The 21,962-nt window shown below is 48.6% G+C and overlaps 1 protein-coding gene across 7 annotated transcripts in view; it reads right to left on the bottom strand.

Moving 5' to 3' along the window:
• The window catches only part of DNAAF3 (dynein axonemal assembly factor 3), a 249,240-nt gene extending 227,754 nt beyond the window's left edge, over positions 1 to 21,486 (bottom strand). For 3 of the 7 annotated variants that reach the window (XM_085616401.1, XM_085616402.1, XM_085616400.1), the window contains exons 1-3: positions 21,348 to 21,486; positions 21,165 to 21,236; positions 18,835 to 18,948 (exon numbers count right to left, since the gene is read on the bottom strand). The gene's annotated coding sequence lies outside the window, so the exon portion shown is untranslated. The remainder of the gene's footprint in view (positions 1 to 18,834; positions 18,949 to 21,164; positions 21,237 to 21,347) is intronic. The other 4 variants (XM_085616405.1, XM_085616406.1, XM_085616403.1 and 1 more) reach the window with 3 other exon arrangements.
• Between the last annotated feature and the right edge of the window lie 476 nt (positions 21,487 to 21,962).

The raw sequence follows: 21,962 nt of genomic DNA, 5'->3' as shown, positions 1-21,962 counted from the left end.
GCCTAGTTGAGGGCATCCCCGCCTACAAGACCCATCCTTCTGCCCACCCATGTGTACCAGTTCAGGGCCAGTTACATAGATTCTATGCAGGATTTTTAGCTGCACAAGCCGAAGCCGTGCCGGTATAGCAACCGTTTTGGGGGAGGAGACCGCCGTCTGCCAGCTTTCGTCGTCCAATTCAATGCCATCTCCAGTCCATTTCTCCCGCAGTGAGATTAGGGGATCGCCCATATTGTTAATACGTTTTCGGTAGATTAGGGATATAGCCCTTTCGGGCAGTTGCCAATCTAGCAGTCTATCATCCAGTGGAGAGCTATCTGGTGGAGAGGAGTCACAAGGCAATACTGTTTGTAGCGCGTGACGGACTTGCAGGTATCTGAAAAACTCTAAAGTCTGCCAGCGAGTGTTGACTTTGGAGGGCGTCAAAAGGCTTTACTCCCCCTGTTCCCCATAGGTCCCTAATGTGGGAGATGCCAATTAGGTCCCATTTGTCGAAACCTTTGGAGTTACCCAAATCCCCTAGCTTTTGTGAATCCCACAAGGGTGTGGCGAGAGTCAACCTATTGTTCCAGCCCAGTGATTTGGTTGCTGTATGCCAGATCTTAACTGTGTGATTGGTAGGTCCAGTAAGAGGGTATCTGTCCGGTTTTGAATACAGTGCTTGAGTGTAGGCCCCATTCGGAAGGATCCAACGATCCATACGGAACCCTGGGTCGTCAGGGCGGCCGTAGGTGCCATGGTTTATTGCTGTGAGGTGCGCTGCCCAGTAGTATTTTTTAATGTCTGGTAGTCCGATTCCAACGTCATACCAACTGAGCGTGAGTTTTGGTAAAGCAATGCGCGGTCTCCCGCCCCAAAGAAGGTCCCGTTGGGAGTCTTCAATTTCTTTGAAGTAAGAGCTCGGGACAGGGTCAGCCGAATTTTGTAGGGCATAGAGGAAACGGGGCAGGGACATCATTTTAAAAAGGGCCGCCTTGCCTAATAGAGAGAGTGGGAGTGACTTCCAATTTGTGATGTCACATTCGATTGTCTGCAGGGGTGGGACAAGGTTGCGGGCGTATCTGACTGCAGGGTCGAGAGAAATGAATATGCCTAGATATTTAAAGTCTTCTATAACTATTGGTATGGGGCAGTCTCGGGGCAGCGGGGGAGGGCCCCCACAGAGAACATATAGGAGAGATTTTTGCCAATTGACTCGAAATCCAGAATATCTGCCGAAAACGTGCAGGATGTCGAATACGGCAATCAAGGATCTCTTGGGGGAGGTGAGATAAAGGAGGATATCATCCGCGTATAGAGAGAGGCGGTCTTCCCAGTCTACCGACCATCGCATCCCTCGGATCATTACATCCTTACGGATCCATGCTGCAAGGTGTTCGAGGGCCACAGCAAACAGTAAGGGAGAGAGGGGACATCCCTGGCGGGTTCCTCGACTAAACGTTCAGGTCTCAGATTTTTTATTATTCAAAACCACTTGTGCCATCGGCGCGCTGTACAGTAATCTCACCCATCTGCTCAATATCGGGCCAAATCCCAATTTTGTAAGTACTGCAAAAAGATACGGCCATTCAAGTGTGTCGAATGCCATAGTGGCATCTAGGGACACTATGACTGCATCTTCACGTAAGGTCGGTGCCCTACACAAGTACCCCATGCACTCTGCGCACATTTAGAGCAGTGTTTTTCCTTGGCCAGGATGTACCAAGTCCCCTATCACCTTAACTAATCTATTGGCGAGTACTTTAGCTAGAATTTTGGGTTCTGCGTTCAGCATTGAAATGGGACGGTAGGAGGCAGTCTGTTTTGGGTTTTCCGTCTTTGTATATTGTGACATGGTAACAATTTGCATGTGACATGGTCGCAATTCTCTGGTCAAGGGGCAGTGATCCCTGTTCCAAACTGTCGTTATACATGGATTTCAAATATGGGGCTAGTTTGTCAGGAAGGAGCTTGTACAGCTCAATTGGGACATCGTTTGGCCCAAGGGCCATACCCGAGTGGAGCGCTCGTATCGCTAATGCAATTTCGTCAGTGGTGAGGGCGCTATCCAAAAAATGTTCGGTCAGCGTCAGAGAGGGTAGGGAGGGAGATATCTTTTATGAGGTCTGAGGAGTCCAAGTCTGTATATGGTGCCACCGAGCTGTAGACTGAGTGAAAGTGGGCTGCAAACTGGTTGACTATATCTTGGGGGTCCGTTATGGGGTTCTTGTCAGTGTCCCTAAGCTCTGGGACGAGCCTGCTAGCGTGCTCCTTTTTATCAAGCCAGGCAATCAGCTTCCCAGCTTTGTCTCCCCAGTCGTAGATCCAGCCCAGTCTTTCTTGCCCCATTAATTTGGCACGGTCAGTGACCAGAGCCCAGTATTCTTCTTGGCGCAAACGGAGTGTATGGAGGGCTTCAGGCGTAGCATCAGAGTTCACGTCTTGTTCAAGACGATAAATCTCTTGTTCAACATCAGAGATGTCCTTTAACCTTTCCTTTTTTGCTCCAGCTATGAGGGAAAGGGCCTGACCCGGACCACTGTTTTAAAGGCTTCCCAAAGTATTTGAGGGGACTCGACAGTGTGTTAATTTTCCACGAAACAGTCGTCGATAGACTTAATCAAGTCTTTACGTATTTTGGGCTTTTGAGGTGCCTGGGATTTATAGTGGCAATGCGCCCTATTTGTGTGTGATCTAAAACTATGTAGACCCATAGGAGGGAGTGGTCGGATATACCTCTGGCACGATGTGGATCTCACGGACGTCTGTGACTTGGGAAGCAGGGACAATTATGTAGTCAAGGTGGGAGAGACTGTTGTGCGCCCCAGAGTGAAAGGTGTGCTGGATCTTGTCCAGGTTGTAAGTCCTCCATCCGTCCACTAATCCCATTGCCTCTAGAAAACTAGAAAAAGAGTGGGCGGCTTGGTGGTGGGTGCCTATCTAGCAAGCCCCGATAAGACTGAGTTAAAGTCGCCGCCGAGTACGAGGTGCCCTTCAGGCAGAGTTAGCAGCATAGCACTGAGGTCAGTGAATGTTACAGATTGTAGCCCTGGGGGCGCATACACAGACAGGAAAGTAATGGTTCGGCCCTCCCATGTGCCCGTGACCCCGACATACCTCCCTCGGTTATCTATGTAGGTGGATGTAACAGACAAAGGGAAGGCTTTCTTTTGCATAATGCCCACCCCTCTTGAGTTAGATGCAAAGCCCGCGTGCGCCACCATTGAGTATCCCCACCTGTGCATCGCTTTCCACATATTACCGATTAGGTGTGTTTCCTGAAGCAGTACAATGTCCGGTGACAGTCTCTTGATATATTGCAACACCACACTTCTCTTAATTTTGTCCCCCAACCCGATAACATTCCAACTTAAGATTTTGACTTCTTTGTTCCGCTGCGTATCCATTGGCATACAAGTAGAGCGCGACAATGTGTTTCACAAACAGGGACTATACCATCGAGAGAATGCAAAAAATAAGAAAAAACAATCCCGCCCAACAACCCCTCACCCTGCTTCTCTGCACTCTGGGCTCAAAACTGCCCCTCTTAAAAAAATGCAGAATGCCTGTCGCCCAACAATAAGTCTAAAAGAAGAACGTGAGGCTTTAGTGCCCCATTAACCCCCCTCCCCACAGAAACGAATTATCGGTGCATTGTGCAAAGGAAGCCAAAAGGAGGAATACTAAGTTATGCAGTATTAAAGTGTACAGTTCAGCACCTGCTAATGTCAAGAGGCCGCAAGCAGAGCCCAGCTTGTGAGGATCGAAGGTGGCTCGGAACCATCAAAGGACATCCGATGCAGGTACATTGTCCGTTTCAGTGGTCGCTGGAGCTTCGTTCCGTCGGGTCCCGCCAGCTGTCCAGCCAATCAGATGCCACCTCTGGTAGGACGAAGAAGCAGGTTTTTCCACCGACCTCGACAAGTAGACACGCGGGGATGAGCATAGCGTATTTCAGACCCCTGTCCCGTAACCTTCGCTTGACATCCAGGAATGATCGTCGACGCATCTGCACTTCCCGGGTGAAGTTGGGAAAGAAGGTGATGTCCTAATTGTCCTGTTGAATCGGAAGAGCAACCCTGGCGGCTTAGAGAATCGTGTCCCTGTCTCTGTAATTCAATAGCCGGGCCAGTATCGGGCGGGGTGGAGCTCCCGCCCTCGGGCGACCTCTGGGTACCCTGTGTGCCCTTCCGATCACAAACTGCTTGGACAGTCTCTTCGGTTGTAGTTTCGTCGTGATCAGGTCTTCAAGGAACAGATCTGCAGCGGGACCCTCCGATTTCTCCGGCACCCCAAGGACGCGTATGTTGTTGCGTCTTAGGCGCCCCGCATAATCGTCCAGTTTGTCCTCTGTGAATTTACGGAACGCTTGGCGTTCTCGGACGTCTGTCTGTACTTGCTAGGTGTCTTCTACCAGACCTGCAGTGGTGATCTCAAGTTGCTTAACCTTTTCTCTATATTTTGTGAGGTCCGCCCTGATTAGTGTCACTTCAGAGAACAGGGCATCAATGGACGTACGAACCCCTATGATTGCCGCCATTAAGTCTTTCATTGTGGGCTCAGAAGGATCTTGTTCTGCACCACTTTGTTGCTTGTCGCCTGTTCCCTTCCGTTCGGGTAGGTCCGCATTCGGACAGGTGTAGCGGTCAAGCCTGCTCTGTTGGGACGTCTTTGCGCCTTTTGCGTTGGACATGGTGAGGCCTTTGGTCACGAGTCTGGCCAATGATGGATCGGTTGATGAGGACATCGAGTCAGTCTCGCCGCCCCAAGTCACCAGCACAGGATAATATTCAAAGAGTCTTTTGAGGTAGGTAGCCCAGTGCGTAGCTCACAATTGGGTCACCAAATGACGGGGTCTCGTAGCGATCCACGCACTCCTCGTGGGTTGTGGGGGCCTCCCTACCTTCAGCCAGCCATCCTGTCGCAGCAAGAGTCAGATGAATGCATTCCAGTACCCAGGGGCCTAGAAGTCGATGTTGTTCCTCTTGGCGTGTGCCAGCTGTAGCGATTCAGATGGTGGAACTGAAAAGAGGCAATGGAGGGAAGGGGGGGGAGCACAGGGAGCCCACAGCGAAGAGTGGTGGGCGCCTGGTCTGCTCATACAAATACAGTCTGCCCTAGGAGTGGTCTGCTTCGCCCGATAGAGCCCGGACAGAGGAGGTCCCAGGGCTTAGGGCGGACAACGTTCCAATCCAGGTGCCCAACTTGATCTCTGTGGCCCTCCTGGAATGACTCAAAAGGGGGGGAGCGCCAGTCCCCCCGAGAGCTCACTGCCGAGGATACAGCCTCACCAGGTACAGCCAGGGGCCCCCAAGCAGCGCGCTCCACACCGCCGGTCCAGGCGAGTCAGCTAGAGTGTGGTATTGAGGCCCGGCTCCGCTCCGGTGGTTAATTTTAGGGCCCCCCTGCTGGCAGCCTCACGAAATTCCCGGGTTGAATGCTGGGATCCCTCGCCGTCACGTCGGGTCCCACTCGCAGGCTTCAGGCAGGGTGCGGGGTTGCGGCGTCACTGCACAGAAGGCGTAGTGAGGCGTTGGTGAGCCTCGCGTATACAATCCACCGCCCCCCGGGGATGATGTAGAGGGGCACGCCGGCACCCTCGACGTCCGCGGCGGCCGGCACCACTACGCAAGGCCCCGGCTTCCTTCACGCTGCAGGCCCCAAGCGCCAAGCCGTATATCTCTGGCCTACGACGGCCGTCACAGGTCGGGATTGTTGCGCTGGGCACCGCTGCTCCTCCGGTTTACAAATCAGCACCGGTAAGTCGGATTTGTGCGGCGGATTTATGGAGTAGTGAAGGAGGGCTCCGGAGATGCCCTAGCAAGCGGCCATTTTGGTTCGTCACGAAGCCATGCCCCCGACATCTCCTATCCTTAAGGTGGATGATTCTAGCTGCCTGGTTTTGAATCATTTGAAGCCAGTGTCTCAGATATATTGCCAAGATAAAGGGCATTTCCATAATCTAATTTAGAAAGGAAAAGGGCAATCACAATTTGAACGCTATCCTCTCTGCTAAAGAAACGTCTGATCTTGTCGAAGTTGAACGAAGCAGGCAGAAGTTACTGCGTTGATTTGAGCACTCATAGAGAGGTCGGAGTCTATATAGAGACGCAAACTCTTAACCGATTGTTTAGGAATTGGTCCAATGAATGAGTTTATTGCTCGGGATGATTATTTCAGTTTTTTTCCAAATTCTTTTTTTTTTAAATTACATTTTGGGCATAATAACATCTCAAAAGACATAACCGTAATTATCGTTGGTTGTCCCAGCCTCCCTCCATATTACACCCACCAACACCACCAGCAGTACATGTTTAGACAGAATTACAAATCCAAAGAGTCCCACATCCCCTCCCCCAACTTATTCCAGATCCTCTTCTCCTGTGAGTGCAGGCGGCTCAAAGATATGGCCTCTGTATTTATTCCAGGTTTCCCAAACTTTTCCCCATTTCCTGGGACAACCTCGGTTGATGTACGCAGCTTTTTCTGCCACCATCGCTGCATCCATATTATTACACCAGTACCAAAGCTTTGGCAAGTGGCTGGAGCCCCACAGTCGAGCGATATTACGCTTAGCTAACATTATCCCCAAGGTCGCCCAGTCTTGCGCCTGATGATTCAAGTAATTGGGTTCCCATATATTCAGCAAACATCTTTTTGGTTCCGGTACCAATGACACCCCCTCTGCCTGCGATAGAGTTCTTAACACTGCTACCCAGTACGGCAGGATTCTCGGGCACTGCCATATAGTGTGAAAAAACGTACCCTCCTCCCCACATTCCCTCAAGCAATATGGATGAGCTGCCATTCCTATTTTGTGCAGGGTGAATCTAGTACAGTACGTGCGGTGAAGTATCTTTAATTGTATTAATCTTAACCTCGATGGTATTGAAACTTCCCGCAGTGACGAGAGCGCCATCTGCCAGTCTGTCTCGTCGAGATCTCCAAGGTCTGAGGACCATTTGTCTTTTAATATCTGTGTAGGGTCCGGCAGGTTGTTAATTAGTTTACGGTATGTAAATGAGGTGGCCCTCTGTGGCATATAATCAGTCAGTAGCCTATCCTCCAGGGGAGAAGCCTCCGGCAGTGTGGTGTCTGGTGGTATAGCCGCCTGTAGTGCATGCTTAATCTGCAGGTACCGAAATTTTTCAGTGGGTGCCAGTTCGTATTGTTCCTGCAGTCGTTCAAACGGGATCACCCCACCCTTAACCCACAGGTCCCCCACTGTGGAGATGCTGATTGTGTCCCAACTGCTGAATCCCTTACTATAGCTAAGTCTCCCCACCCGTCGCGTGTCCCAAAGTGGAGTGAGTTGGGTGATTACGTCCTGCCACCCCAGTTTTTTTTGTGCCGCATACCATATTTTTACTGTATGTGCCATTGGTCCAATTAGGGGGTAAGTTCTCTTTCGATTGTACAGGGCCGCCATGACACCACCATCCCCCAGCCCGTATCTGTCCACTCGGAACGCTGGGTCTGCTTGTGGGGCGTGGATCCATTGATTAATTATTTTTAACTGTGCTGCCCAATAGTATAATTGGATGTTTGGAAGTGCTATACCCCCATCGTACCAGCCTTTAACCAATTTTTCCATCGCAATCCGCGCCGGTTTATTCCCCCACAGTAAATTAGAGACTGCAGCCGCTATGGTTTTAAAATAGCGCGGTGGTACCGGTAACGGAGTATTTTCTAGGGCATGAAGAAACCGCGGGAGCGCCATCATTTAAAAAAGCGCTGCTTTTCCAAGCAATGTTAAAGGTAAAGTGTGCCAGTGTGTTATATCCCGTTTTAAACGTTCCAAGGGGGGTATAAGGTTCCTGGCGAAGAATTCATCGGGCCTCGGCGTCACATAGATACCTAAGTATTTGAAGCCCTCCTCTGTGACTAAGAGATCGCAATCCTTAGGGAGCCGCGGTGGCGGGCCTACAAGTACGAATAGGACCGATTTGGTCCAGTTAATAGTATAGCCCGATACTCGCCCATAAATCTCTAAAACATTTAGTAACACTAAAGATGGAATGTCTGGGGGTGGCCAGGTATAACAAGATGTCATCTGCATATAAGGAGATACGGTCCTCCCATCCCGCCGCCAACTTGAGTCCCCGGATGGTCGGCTCCCATCTAATCAGCGCTGCTAATGGTTCAAGCACCAGGGCGAACAACAGTGGGGACAGGGTACAGCCCTGGTGGGTACCCCGTCCCAGCGAGAAGTCCCCCGACATGTGACCATTTACCGTAACATGTGCTACGGGTTTTGAGTACAACAGGCGCACCCACGCAAAAAAATTGGGGCCAAAGCCGAGATGCTTAAGAACCGCGAAAAGAAAGGGCCACTCCACCATATCAAACGCCATACGGGTGTCTAGCGAAAGAATGACCGCTGGTTCTTGTATATACGGTATACGGGCCATCACTCCTTGGAGGCGCCTCAGGTTAAGAGCCGTGTTGCGACCTGGCATAAATCCCAACTGATCCGGGTGTATTAGGGTTGCCAAGTGTGGGGTCAATCTTGTCGCCAGGAGTTTAACGAGAATTTTCACCTGCGCATTAAGCAGCGATATTGGTCGGTATGAGGTGCATTCTTTGGGCGGTTTTCCCGGTTTGGGAAATGCCACTATGGTGGCCGTTCGTTGGTCTTTCGGGAGTTCACCCACCGCCAAACCCTCGAGATACATATTCAACCAGTGGGGCGAGAGTGTATTTGCCATCTTTTTATAGTATTCGATGGGAATGCCGTTGGGTCCAACCGCCCTCCCAGAGCGCAGTGACCCGATTGCTAACTGTAGCTCTTCCGCAGTAAGATCAGCCTCAAGCTGTTGGATTGCCTCGGGTGTTAATCTGGGCATGTGTATGTCTTTAAGGTAATCCAGCGCCTCGTCCTCCGTAGTGGCAGTCGAGGACTTGTAAACCTGGGTGAAATATCCGGCCAGAGTATTTACTATTTCTTTGGGGTCAGGCACCAGTAGTCCCTCCTGGGTTTTTATCTGCGCTATCCAACTCCGGGCTCTCTCTTTTTTGTCGAGCCAGGGCAGGAGTTTACCCGCTTTATCCCCTATTTCATATATTTTATGTTGTGTTGTAGCCTAGCTTTCGCAATTGCTTGTAGGTGTTCCCTGTATTCTTGCTGCAGGACAAGCAGCAAGAGGGACGACCCCGATGTCGGGTTTAGTGCATGCTGATCCTCAGTCTGGTGCAATCTCGACTATGTTAAGCAACTCTTGTTGTGCATCGCGTTTGTGACCCACTATAGATGCAATGGCTTGCCCCCGCATAACCGTTTTGTAGGCCTCCCCAATGGTGGCTGCTGATGTGACCAATGTTGTATTTTCTACAAAGTAGCAGTGTGTTGCAGTGCGGAGGTCTTTGAGGATCTTGGGGTTGTGTAAGTAATTGGGATAGATAGGGTAGATTCGTCGCCTAACCTTGTGGTGACATGTGTACGTCAGTAACACTGGGGAGTGGTCTGAGATTTCCCTAGATCTAATCTCTACGGCCGCCATGTTCTGTAAGCTGTCCACTGACGTCAGAAAATAATCTATCCTCGAGAGGCTATTGTGTACTCCCGAATGATAAGTAAACTGGCGTGCTGTGGGATGACGACACCTCCAGGCATCCATGAGACCAAGGGCCTCTAGAAAACTCTCGATGCGGGATATTCCAGTTGTCTGAGGTTTAGGGGGATGACGAAAAAGAGTCCCATTAATTGCCGCATTAAAGTCCCCCCTATAATAATTTCCCCCTCTGGGAGGTTGAGTAGAAACCTACTGAATGCCGGGAGGGCCACTGCGTGGAGCACTGGTGGAATATATACCGACACTACATTAAGGGACCTCCCCTTCCATTGACAGGACATAGCGGCGAAGCGGCCCTGGTCATCTGTCCATGTTTAGTTGATTATCAGTGGGAATTGTTTTCTCACCAAGATACCTACACCCCGCGAGCCGGAGGAAAACTCTGAGTGTACAATCATTTTAAAACCCCATCGGTCCATCGTTTTACAGGCCGAACCCGTTAGGTGTGATTCCTGTATGAGGGCTATCGCAGGTGCACACCGTTTTAGATACTGGAGAACTAGACCCCTTTTAGTCTTGTCTCCTAGTCCACGGACATTCCATGTAATTAGTGACAGTGGGGTAACCGGGGACAGAGGGGATGTTGGTGGGTTAAGTTGCAGTAAGTCCTGACTCATCATTCCGGTCATAGTTGAAACATGCAGTCAAGGATGTGTATCGGGAGTGCTTCTTGAAACCGATACTTGACCTGGTTAAGATCTGTGCCCTTAGAACAATAACAACAAAAACACTGAACAGTGTAAGAACAGCCCCATCCCTCCCATCCTCCTTCCTGTCTCCCTGCTTGACGGACATATAACTACCCGCCACCCCAACAGTGCAGAGCGCTTAATACCCGTCCCCTTTACCATAACTTGCGGGATGAGAGCAAACGTCCATTGTCCGTAGAAACCCCTCCGTTCCCCTTTCATCAAGAGCGGCCCCAGTTCCCTCTCAGCCAGTTCATGTATAGCAGGCGGTTGGAAGACATGAGTTCCCCCCAGCGGGTAGGTTTTGTGTCCAAGATCATTTCTTCAGACCTCCAGATACGTCATTAATTAGGCATTCAAACTGTATTCCCTTCCGGCAGTTTGGCGACATAACTGTGGGCGTCAGCTTCCCGGCATATCGAGGCCCCGAGCACCTCATCCTCTCAGGTTACCTCTTTTCGACTTCGATGGGAAGAACTGTCCCCTTTCAAGGCCATTTATTCCGGGTCGTCTCTTGTCACTGTGCCACTTTAGTGGTCTCGTCCTCCTCCCCGGCGCTCCGAACGGGAGGTGGAGCACCACCCCTCTAGACATTCCTGCGCGTCCGCCGGAGAGAGAAATAACCACGCCTTTCCTTCAGCTTCCACCCGCAATTTAGCGGGGAACAGCATGGAGTACTTAATCCCACGCTCACGGAGTGCTTTTTTGACTTCCAGGATGTCACGGCGCTGCTTCGTGACAGCCGCGGTGTAGTCTGGGAAGATGGTAATAGTGGAGTTGTCCAGCCGTAGAGGGGGTGCAGTACGTGCGGCCTGTAATATGACATCTCTGTCCCGGTAGTTAAAGATACGTGCCAGGATGGGATGTGGAGGGGTCCCCGGTTTAGGCTTGCCTCCGGGGACCCTATGCACCCTTTCGACGGAGAAATAATTGGAGAGACCCCGTGGGTGGAAATGGTTCAGGATGAGATCCTCCACGAATAGGTCAAGGGCTGGGCCGCCTGTTCGTTCCGGCACACCTATGAGGCGGATGTTGTTGCGCCTCGATCGCCGTTCCTGGTCTTCCAGTTTAGCTGCCAACAGCTTGTTATCTGTTATAAGTTGCTGCATTTGTTCTTTTAGGACAGTCGTCTCCTTCGTTAGGGTGGTTGCTGTGCCTTCCACCTCTGACACTCTGGTGGACATTTTGTGGAGGTCAGCCCGGATTAAGGAGAATTCCGTGGAGAGAGTCCTGATGCGGGAATCGAGGGACGTGTGCACTTTATTCAAGGTGGCCATAATGTCTTGTAAAGTCACTTCTGGAGCATCTGCGGCTTTCGAGCCCGGCACCGGTGCCGGAGCGGGATCCGCAAGGTCTGGCTGTGACTTCGTGTAGGCGTATTTTTCTAACTTCGCCTGGTTCGGCCCTTTAGCATTCCTGCCGCTCATTGTGATCCTGGGGGGGGGGGGGCGGGAGTGGGGCCGAATAAGCGATGAAGGTAGGGGGAGGTAATCACCGCCGCCTGCCAGCGGGCTTATTGCAGCCCAAGCGGCCTGTCGGGTTTCTCATCCCGTCTCCTTTACAATCCAGCATTCGGGGCACCCCTAGGATTCGCACCGTCCACTTGGTCCACTGCGGCTGCCCCCCCCGCTGCTGTTCGCCAGACCAGGCCAGTGTACTGTTTACTGAGGCAGTCTCTGTTGCTATAATGGCTATTGTGTTATAATAGCTCTCATCACCGAGGCAGTCTCACCTCAGTTATTGGGGTGTCACTTCTCCTCAATGCGCTCCCAACGCGCTATGGTGGGTCTACGAGAGCATCGGGACGCCCCTGTAGCCGCCTCTCGCCTCTGTCACCCCGATGTATCAGGGCAGCCCCCTTCGCCGCCACTCCAGCAGAGTTGCAGCACCACCACGGGGGAGCCGCCCGCTGGATGTCGTCGCTGCTCCGATGCCCCCGCTGCTCCGGTCCCGACAGGGGGAAGAGGTCTGCCACCAGTGTTATTATTTAGGCTTGGGGAGCCTTTCTCGTCGGGCCGAGGTCTGCTGCGCCTCGCGCCCCTCCGCAGCCGGCCGCGTTGGAAATTTAGACCCTGGCTCGCCACGCCGGCAGTAGGCCCCTGCACTCGCCCGCTCTGCCGAAGTCGTCCGTTGCGGCCGGCCGAGCTCAAACCGGGATCGATGGAGTCCCTGGGGCTTCCGCCACCACTGGCTTTACTTTGTGGGCACGGGAGCCGCCAGATAACTGTGCGGATTGACTTGGAGGTTTCTCGGACCCCGGAGCCTCCCTAGGTCGTGGCCATCTTCCACAGCCGCTAGCCACGCCCCCAGCCCGAATTCAATTTTAGTTGGTTCTTATCCATCCAAGTTTTTACATACATAATAGAATTCCTGATAAAATCTTTGCATTCAGAAGAGTTCTCCAGAGTAAAAATCAGCTGCATGTCGTCCGCATAGTTGAAGATTTTTACCCCCCTGCCGAAGACTCAGGATAAGGGGACGTATGTAAATGTTAACAAGCATTGGCATAGCCAAAAGGTCTCGCTTGTGGGACCTTCTAAGTATTTAGTTATGCATCACAATATCCTTGGTGCAACCACATCAACTGTTGCGTAGCTAAACACTTACAAGATCCCAAAGGTGAGACCTATTGGCTATGCCAATGCTTGGTGTGGTTATGTGTGTGGTTGTGTGGGGTTGGGTGTGTGTGTGGTTGTGTGTGTGGGTGTAGTTGTGTGTGGTTGTGTGTGTGTGTGTGTGTGTGTGTATGTGGCAGTGTGTGTGTATGTGGCAGTGTGTGTGTGTGTATGTGGCTGTGTGTGGTTGTGGTTGTGGGTGTGGTTGTGGTTGTGGGTGTGTGGTTTTGTGTGTGTGTGTGGTTGTGTGGGTGTGGTTGTGTGTGGTTGTGTGTGTGGTGTGTGTGTGGTTGTGTGTGGTGTGTGTGTGGTTGTGTGTGTGTGGTTGTGTGTGTGTGGGTGTATGTGTGTGGTTGTGTGTGTCGGTGTGTGTGTGGGTGTGTGTGGGTGTGGGTGTGTGGGGTTGTGGTTGTGTGTGGGGTTGTGGTTGTGTGTGGGGTTGTGGTTGTGTGTGTGTGTGGCTGTGGTTGTGTGGCTGTGTGTGGTTGTGTGTGTGTGGTTGTGTGTGTGGTGGTGTGGTTGTGTGTGGTGTGGCTGTGTGTGGTGTGGCTGTGTGTGGTGTGGTTGTATGTGGTGTGTGGGGTGGTTGTGTGTGTGGGTGTGTGGTTGTGTGTGTGTGGTGTGTGTGTGGTTGTGTGTGTGGTTGTGTGTGGTTGTGTGTGGTTGTGGTTGTGTGTGGGGTTGTGGTTGTGTGTGTGTGGCTGTGGTTGTGTGTGTGGCTGTGGTTGTGTGTGTGTGGTTGTGTGTGTGTGGTTGTGTGTGTGTGTGGTTGTGTGTGTGTGTGTGGTTGTGTGTGGCTGTGTGTGGTTGTGTGTGGCTGTGTGTGGTGTGTGGGGTGTGGGGTGGTTGTGTGGGTGGTTGTGTGTGTGGGTGTGTTTGTGTGTGTGTGGTTGTGTGTGTGGTTGTGTGTGTGTGGTGTGTGTGTGGTGTGTGTGTGGTGTGTGTGTGGTGTGTGTGTGGTTGTGTGTGTGGTTGTGTGTGTGGTTGTGTGTGTGGTTGTGTGTGGTTGTGTGGGTGTGTGTGGGTGTGTGTGTGGTTGTGGTTGTGTGTGGGGTTGTGGTTGTGTGTGTGTGGCTGTGGTTGTGTGTGTGTGGTTGTGGTTGTGTGTGTGGTTGTGTGTGTGTGGTTGTGTGTGTGTGGGGTTGTGGTTGTGTGTGTGTGGTTGTGTGTGTGTGTGTGGTTGTGTGTGTGGGGTTGTGGGTGTGGTTGTGTGTGTGTGGTTGTGTGTATGTGTGTGGTTGTGTGTGTGTGTGGTTGTGGTTGTGGTTGTCTGTGTGGTTGTGTGTGTGACAGTAATACTAAAAGCATCTCAAAATAAAGGAACACAAACATTGAGTTTGTGGAAAGAGAAAGCACGTTGTAAGTCAAACGGGCGCAGATCACTTAGCGAAGGAGTGCTGATAATGGATACACACAGCCCATCATCTTAAGAGTTCGATTGCAGCCAATGTGCACTTAAACCTGCCCCCTCCTTGTGAGTTGCACCCCATATTTCATGAATTGTAACTGCTGCAACCACCATAGCACTTTGAGATCTAAAGTGCTACATAGGTCTAAATCGATTAACCAGTCGCCAACATGCTGTGCTTTTAAAGAGAATGTGCCAAAAGTTTCCAGCTTCCTCATCATGTCCTCATGAAAGCGCCAACGAAAGGACTCCCTGAATGGTGCAACGGACATGAAGCAGCCGCTGCGATCAGAAATAAACACTGTGAACTTTGTCCAGTTTCACAGTAACATTTCCTTAATGTTCTTTAAGTCACAAACAGTAATACTAAAAGCATCTCAAAATAAAGGAACACAAACATCGAGTTTGTGGAAAGAGAAAGCACATTGTAAGTCAAACGGGCGCAGCAAAGCATTAACACATGTTCTTTGATGTTTGATGTTCTTTGAATGAGAACATCAAAGGGGCGCCGCGAATGTGATCGCGGGCGAAAGTGATCGCGGGTGCTTAATGAGCATGACGAGGCTTGCCAGCTTCTGCTCCTAAGCGCGCACCCGCGCACATGCACTGTAGCTCTAGGCTGGCCATGGTAGCATTTTTGAGCCCTAACAAAAAGTCTCGCCAGAACAGCGCATGCGCTGGGTCAGGCGAGAACTAAAAAGGATCGGCGACAGGGAGGAGCCCTGTGGAACACCACAACTCATTTCAACAGTATTGGATTTGTGGGGCGAAAGCCACACCGATTGTTTGCTGTTTTCTAGAAAGGACCCAAACCAACCCAGTGCCGAACCTCCAAGACCTGCTGCGGCAATACAGTCCAACAAAATTTTGTGGTTCAGGGTGTCAAATGCCGCAGACAGGTCAAGGAGGATCAGAGCCGGATTGTGATCAATGTCAGCCTGTCCTTTAAGGTCTTCCAGGACAGATAGGATCACGGATTCGGTGGAATGAGCGGGACGGAAACTCACCTGATAAATGTTCAAAAACTTTGATGCTTCTAAAAAGGAACTGAGACAGGATGCCACATGAGTTTCCAGTAATTTTGCAGGAAACTGAAGCAGTGAAATGGGTCTGTAGTTTTCCAGCTTATTAAAATCTAAGCCTTGTTTTTGTTCAAGTGGAATGACTACCGCTTCCTTAAAGGCTGATGGTACGGTTCCCTGTCTGTCCCTATCTTAGCTCAAGGAATACATCGGGGATAGCCCTAAAGATTGCTTTCTTTATGTTAATGGGGCATTCATCCTTAGATATCATGTGTAGAATTGATTTAAAGCCTAATGTCAATAAGGCCTCGGCTCCATCTTTATAAAACATGGCTGCTGACTTCATAATATTCATCATGTGTTTATATTTTTCATTGACACATCTTGCAGCAAGATGTGCACTGTTTATTTTATATGACATGTTCACAAAGAACTATCTGGAGGAAGCTTTTAGATATTTGACAAGGCTCTTCCTGCTCGTACACAGTATTGCACTTATTCATGACACTTGTTATTGGTCATGTCATTAGTTTGTTCTGACACCTCCAGATGACACTAGGTCAGAAGGGGCAAAGCCAGATTGTAGTGGGATAGTATTATCATGGTAGGGTTATATGATGTTTTATAATGCTGAACTATGGTTTGTTAACATGTCAATAGATTTGCTGGCACCATACTGACATTGCAGTTTCCTTCGTTGTCTGTGGTAAAATTGGCTATATAACCAGGCCTTGAAAAATCATAACAATGTTGCCTAACCTGCAGGTCCAGTGACTTAAATAATCTACTCAACCTAATTATAATGCTCTTGACCCAGAAACTGGTTAAAATTGTGTGATCCTGGGAAAATATTTAAATTTGCTGATCCACCATTTTCTTCTTTATCACATATGAGAGCACCTTCAAATATGCAAGTTCAGCATGTCTGCATAAAAAACACGTTTGTTTGATTTAATAAACTTAACTTTTGCTCCATAGATAATACAGATCTAGCCCCACATAGGATACACATGACCGCTGACTTGCCTCTTAGTTCATTAACTGATTTGTCATCAGGGCGGGGGATGGAATGTTTCTCAAATCATATCTAAAAACTATCACTTTTAATAAATACAAATCTGACACACGAACTGGTAGCACACTTATTTGTAATCAGCTGATTTTCCATTTAAATGGCCACAACATTTCCCACTGACGTGATTTTATTGATAAAACTGACTGGCCGATTACGATGCGGCCGTAAAAGGCTCCGACCCTCGATCGGAGCCTTTACGGCCGCATCGCAATCGGCCAGTCAGTTTACTTTACGATCGCCTCATTACGAAGGAGGCGGTCGTAAACTAAACCTGATGTTCATTCCGGCTGGTTTTGGCCAGTCGGAATCCGGCCTGTAATCTCAAGGGCGGGCATTTCCGACCTTGAGATTACAATGTCGGGTTTCGGCAGCCTTTCCGTGCCGGCCTTTCCAACATGGAAAGGCTGGCACAACTCCACTTTGGGAGCCTCCAGCAGGGCCCCCTAGGGTGCATGGCCTCCGGTTGGAGGCCGAGGGGGCATCTAAGGTGCCCCCCTGTTTATCCCTGCACCTTGTGGCAGGCACCTTGAGGTGCTTGCCACGGGGTGCAGCGATGAACTGCGCCTTCCTTTTCTCAATGGGAGCTTGTGTTACGGCCGGTTTCCGGTCATAACACAAGCTCCCATTGAGAAAAGTGTAATGCGACCGAACAGTGTTCGGTCGCATTATAATGGGGTGGTCAGGACCGCTGACCAGGTGTCGATCGGTCCCAGGACCGAGTCGGGGCAGAATGAATTCCGCCCGACATCAAAATGAGGCCTTAGGTAGTGTACAATGTTTGGTGATTTTACTGATAAAACTATGTAGTTTACAATGTTTGAAAATTGAGTATCTGCAAATATTTGTCATTTGCACATTACTAAGTAACGTCTTCTGATTTATTTTGCACTTATTTAAATCTTTGTATCACACTTCTGAATTACAAACATATTTTATTTCGAAATTCCTGATATATTTTGAAATAATTGTACTATTCATTTACAAGCTGTTTAAATGTGTTTTGGAAAAAAACCTGACATCTTACAGCCTTTTGTTTCACAATTATTGTCAGACAGCTCACTTTACAAAAAAACCTCTCACTGTAATAAGAGGAAGAAAAGTAAACATCATTTTTCAGGATATGATAAGCAACAATTAATAAAAAGACAAATTGACATTTGACCTCTGATCCCTGAATAGATAGAAAATGTGTGAAGATAAAAACAAGATTTAAAGGCGTCTTTATTGCTCATTCACTTTCTGAATGAAGAGAACACCTGTTCCTTCCAGGTTAAGTTCACTTGCCAGAATGGACAAGTAGATGCTAAAAATAGCTAGACCTGATAGAATCTGACTTGTGGGCGGGTAGATTTTTCAAGGTCTGATACACCCTGACTTTTGGAGGTAAACCATAATCTGTGGGATCTCTACTAGGGATTCTGTCTAATTCTCTGTCGATTTTCTGCATTCTCTGAACTTAGGCTATTTCCAGCCTCTGCTCATTGCTTCATAAATTTTAAATTGCTAAGTGCCTTTCCGGCAAAATTTCTATGTCTTATGACTGATTTATTCAACTAACTGAGCCTTAATTTTGCCTTCTTTATTGCATGTTAATATTTTAATAAACCTTCATGGTTTTCCAAATTTCTGATCTTGAACCTAATTTTGAGTCCATCTTTACTTTTCAATTGTTTTGTTAATGCTGTTTTGAATCATGTCTTTAGAGACATATTGCCTCAACTATGCTTGAGGACAACACCGTCTACTATTCCACATCTGGGTGCTATGAGATTTACCACCATCATGCAGATTACCTAAGAAATAGTGATCACATCACCACTGCAGGTCCCAACGAGATTTTGATTTGATTTGAGTTGAGTTTAGTATAGTGCGAACAAATACCCTGGGGTGTCTCTGCACTGAGAGATAAAGACAGAGAGAGGACAGGGTCAGTGTTTAGTGAAAAGCCAGGTTTTTAAAAGCTTGCGGCAACTCCAGAGAGAGGGGGCTAATTTAATTTCCAAGGGAAGCCTGTTCCAGTTTTGAATTGTACATATTAAAAAGCTCCTACCTCCCCAGGCTGACAGCTTGTAGGGAAGCACCACCAAATTCATAGCTGAACTGGACCTAAGGGTCCTGTTAGGAACATATCTTTAAAGATTTTCTCTTAAGAAGTCTGGCCATTGACCCTGAAGCGCTTTATAGGTAATGCAGAGCGCATCAAAGAGAATTCTTCGATGAACTGGGAGCCAATGAAGCCTCACCAAAGCCTTTGAGGCCAACTGGAACCTCAGGATTTTCATCAGCAATCTTGCCACTGTATTTTGTAACATCTGCAATTTTTTCAGAAGAGCATTGGGTAGATTGATATAAAGACTGTTACAGTAGTCCACCCTGGAAATTACAAGGCAAAGAACCACTGTTTTCAGTAAATTAGGCAGAAGAAACTGTGCTATTTTCCTAATCGTGTGTAGCACAAAGGATGTAGGAATTACCTTGTAAACTTGTTCTTTGTATATAAGGTTATCCTCTACCAGGATTTCCAGGTTTTTCACCCTTTTCGCAGGAACCGGAAGAGGACCCAATTCATACAGCCTCCAGGAAGGATTCTAAAATGAAGAGTTATTCACAAAAAGGATGATCTCTCTTTTTGCAGAAGTTCAACTTAAGGCAGTTCACACCCATCCAGGCACAAACCTCTCGCATGCACACCCGGAAAGACTCATTCATGTCAGGACCATTTCTGGATAAGGACACGACAATTTCAGTGTTGTACGCATATGAAATGTTTGAAGGACCAAATGATTTCACCACGGCAGCCAGCGGTGTTAAATAATATTTAAAAGAGTTGGACTCCACGAAAAGCCCTGGGATACTCCACACTGCAAAGAAAATGGTCTACAGGTGAAAATCACCCATGGCTACCGTTTGGGTTAATTCTGACAGAAAGGATGAGAAGAGGGCCAACACTGCCCCTTCTAAACCCAAGTCTACCAGCCGTTGTATCAAGAGGTCATGATTGACAGTGTCGAAGGCTGTCATCAAATCAAGGAGAATGAGAGCAGCATTGCCCCCATCATCTACTGTGGCCCTGACCATTACCACAAGCTATATATACTATGACCGTTTCTAGACATCTCACAGTGACAATCAGCTATGGAATGCTAGTAACAAAGTCTACCCCAGCAGATCTCTCCACCATTTCTCCCTCAAACGTATGCCCGCTCAGGACAATCAAATATAAACAAAACATATCAGAGTGAACAACCTAATGAAGTAACCAGGTACGTAGACTATGATCATAAACAAATACCATAAGGGGACGTGCAGAACTGCTCAAAGCTACCAGCTTACTAAATACCACAAACTGCGTGCCTATCTTTCACAATTCTTTATCGATCACATTGTTAAGTGCCAAGTCCAATAACATGATAACAGCACATTGGTGGTCATCACCCATGACAAAGACAGACTTCCGATATAAGATCAAAACAAAAACAACACACCCTACACAGTGTAGTGTGCTACCCATATAGGTAAGCACTACAGCAACATACATAGGGGTAGTATGCGCTACACAAATATTGCCATACAATTATTAACCCCAGACCAACTGGCTAAACCAATGCTTGTTCCCTCACGAAAGAGACCACTCTAACAGCCAGATGTAATAAGCATTTTAACAAGCTGGAATTTTTCTATTGACTCCTTAGAATGGATACTCATTCAGTATCTGGAAGGGGTGTTGGAAGAATTCCTGTAAAATAACAAATCGGTTACTAATGTATCGATATTTTGTGACTGAAATCTGATCACAAAATATTGATATTTTATGGATACTTCAAAGAAGGTGATAATGAATTCGGAAGGGGGGGGACCGCAGACACCTTCTCCATTATGAAGGTAGAAAAATAGTTTGTTGAAGAGCAGGCAGTGATCCATGGAACCACTCAGGGCTTTAAGCGGGCCAGGTCTCAGTCGGATATGTCCCTCGGCATGATGGTAATTAACGAAAGGTAATTGTACCTGAAAAACGCAATAAAAATTGTTTTTGCAAAAAAAAAAGCGGGCCAGGTCTCACCGGGTCTCTATCGGGCTCTGTTTTGTTCCCTGGCAGAGGCGGCCCGTTTTTTCAGACTACAGTGACAGCAGGCACATCGATGTGCCCTTGCTCACACTGCTCACTTTTCACACTGCTCACTTCTCACTAGTGGAGAAGTTATGACATGACGTCATGCCAGGTGAGCGTTGTTGGGGGAAGGGAAATCCTTTAAAGAGAGTAATTTTCTCTCTGGATTTCCCTTCTGTGTTTGAAACCCAGGAGCAGCAACATTGTCCTGGTGTCATCAGGGCTTTAAGTGGAAGCTTTTTCAATATTATATACAAGCCATAGTTGCTGCTTATTTGTCTTATGCAACTAACAACCATTGATAAAGCCAATAGTACTGACTTCTTGTAGGTATGATGTTACTTGTATCATATATCTGGATACAATGACAGAAACAGCAAATTACAAGTCGGGTGGCACACTATGCTAAGCACAGATGTTTAGGTTATGTGTTTTTAAGCCACGCCCTTAATTACATTGGGCACGCCCCTTTGAGAGACCCCCCCCTTTCCCCCCCCCCCCGCCAGTTTTTGCATCCCACTTAAAAAGCCCTGGAACCACTCACTGTCCGTCCTCTCTCCCCAAAACTCCGAAGCGCATACGGGGCTAGCTTCGGCTCTGACTAACCGTACTCAGATGGGGGATAATAGGGGCACAGTCAGCCCCTCTAAAGATGATAGGTAAGAGTTAGTGCCTCAGCAAGCCTGAGATACTCACAATGGTGACGCCGTAACCCTTAGACAGGTCACCTCGGCAACGGCCCCGTGCAAAAGCATCAGTTCCAAACAGCTGCAGAAATAAAGACAGGGCAAGAACCGCACATTGGGATTAAATGCAAATTGCGTGATCATTTCGGTTGCTTGCAAGTTTTACTCCAAGCAAACAGGGTTGCTTTCTTACCTGTAAAGAACCGCCGTAACTGCACTTGCAACTGCAAGAGGGCTCACCTTACCATAGCCTCCCCGATGGCCACGCCTTACTTCAGATGGACACAGAGTACGACCAATAAGATCCTGGACACCGGGAAAGAAGAAGCAACTGGTAGGACCTAAAAGGCCAACGTCAGTTAGCAAGCTAAGCTGAGAGGTCGAGGAGGCGTCTCTCGTCTCTATGGTGATGAGCCATGCCGGGGCTCTGAGTTCTGTTTATTTCACTCAACAAGTCGTTTTCGGAACATTTTGAAACTGGCCCACAATGTAAATATATTTTTAGAAAACAAATAGCTACTTCTTCTAGTTTTACACGCAAAACACGCAGTTATTATGACGGGCCGTTTATCGAAGTTAAACCGATGGGAACACGTGACAGATCAGTTTGGAAAGGGAATTTCACGGCCGGCGACGTGTGAAAGTCAGGTAAGGCTCGAGTCCAATAAGTCACATCTCAGGTATACCATTGTCATAAACATGGGCGTCCGCAGAAATTTTTCCAGGGGGGGGGCGAACCTGGCAAATGAAGGGGCGTGGCTAATGTTAATGGGGGCGGGGCTAAAATGGCAGACAATCCGGATCGGGT

The sequence above is a fragment of the Triturus cristatus genome, chromosome 7 (genome assembly GCF_964204655.1).
Source record: "Triturus cristatus chromosome 7, aTriCri1.1, whole genome shotgun sequence".
Classification (NCBI taxonomy): domain Eukaryota; kingdom Metazoa; phylum Chordata; class Amphibia; order Caudata; family Salamandridae; genus Triturus; species Triturus cristatus.
Note: the sequence above shows the minus strand (reverse complement) of the source record. Positions and strands in the feature narration are given on the sequence as shown.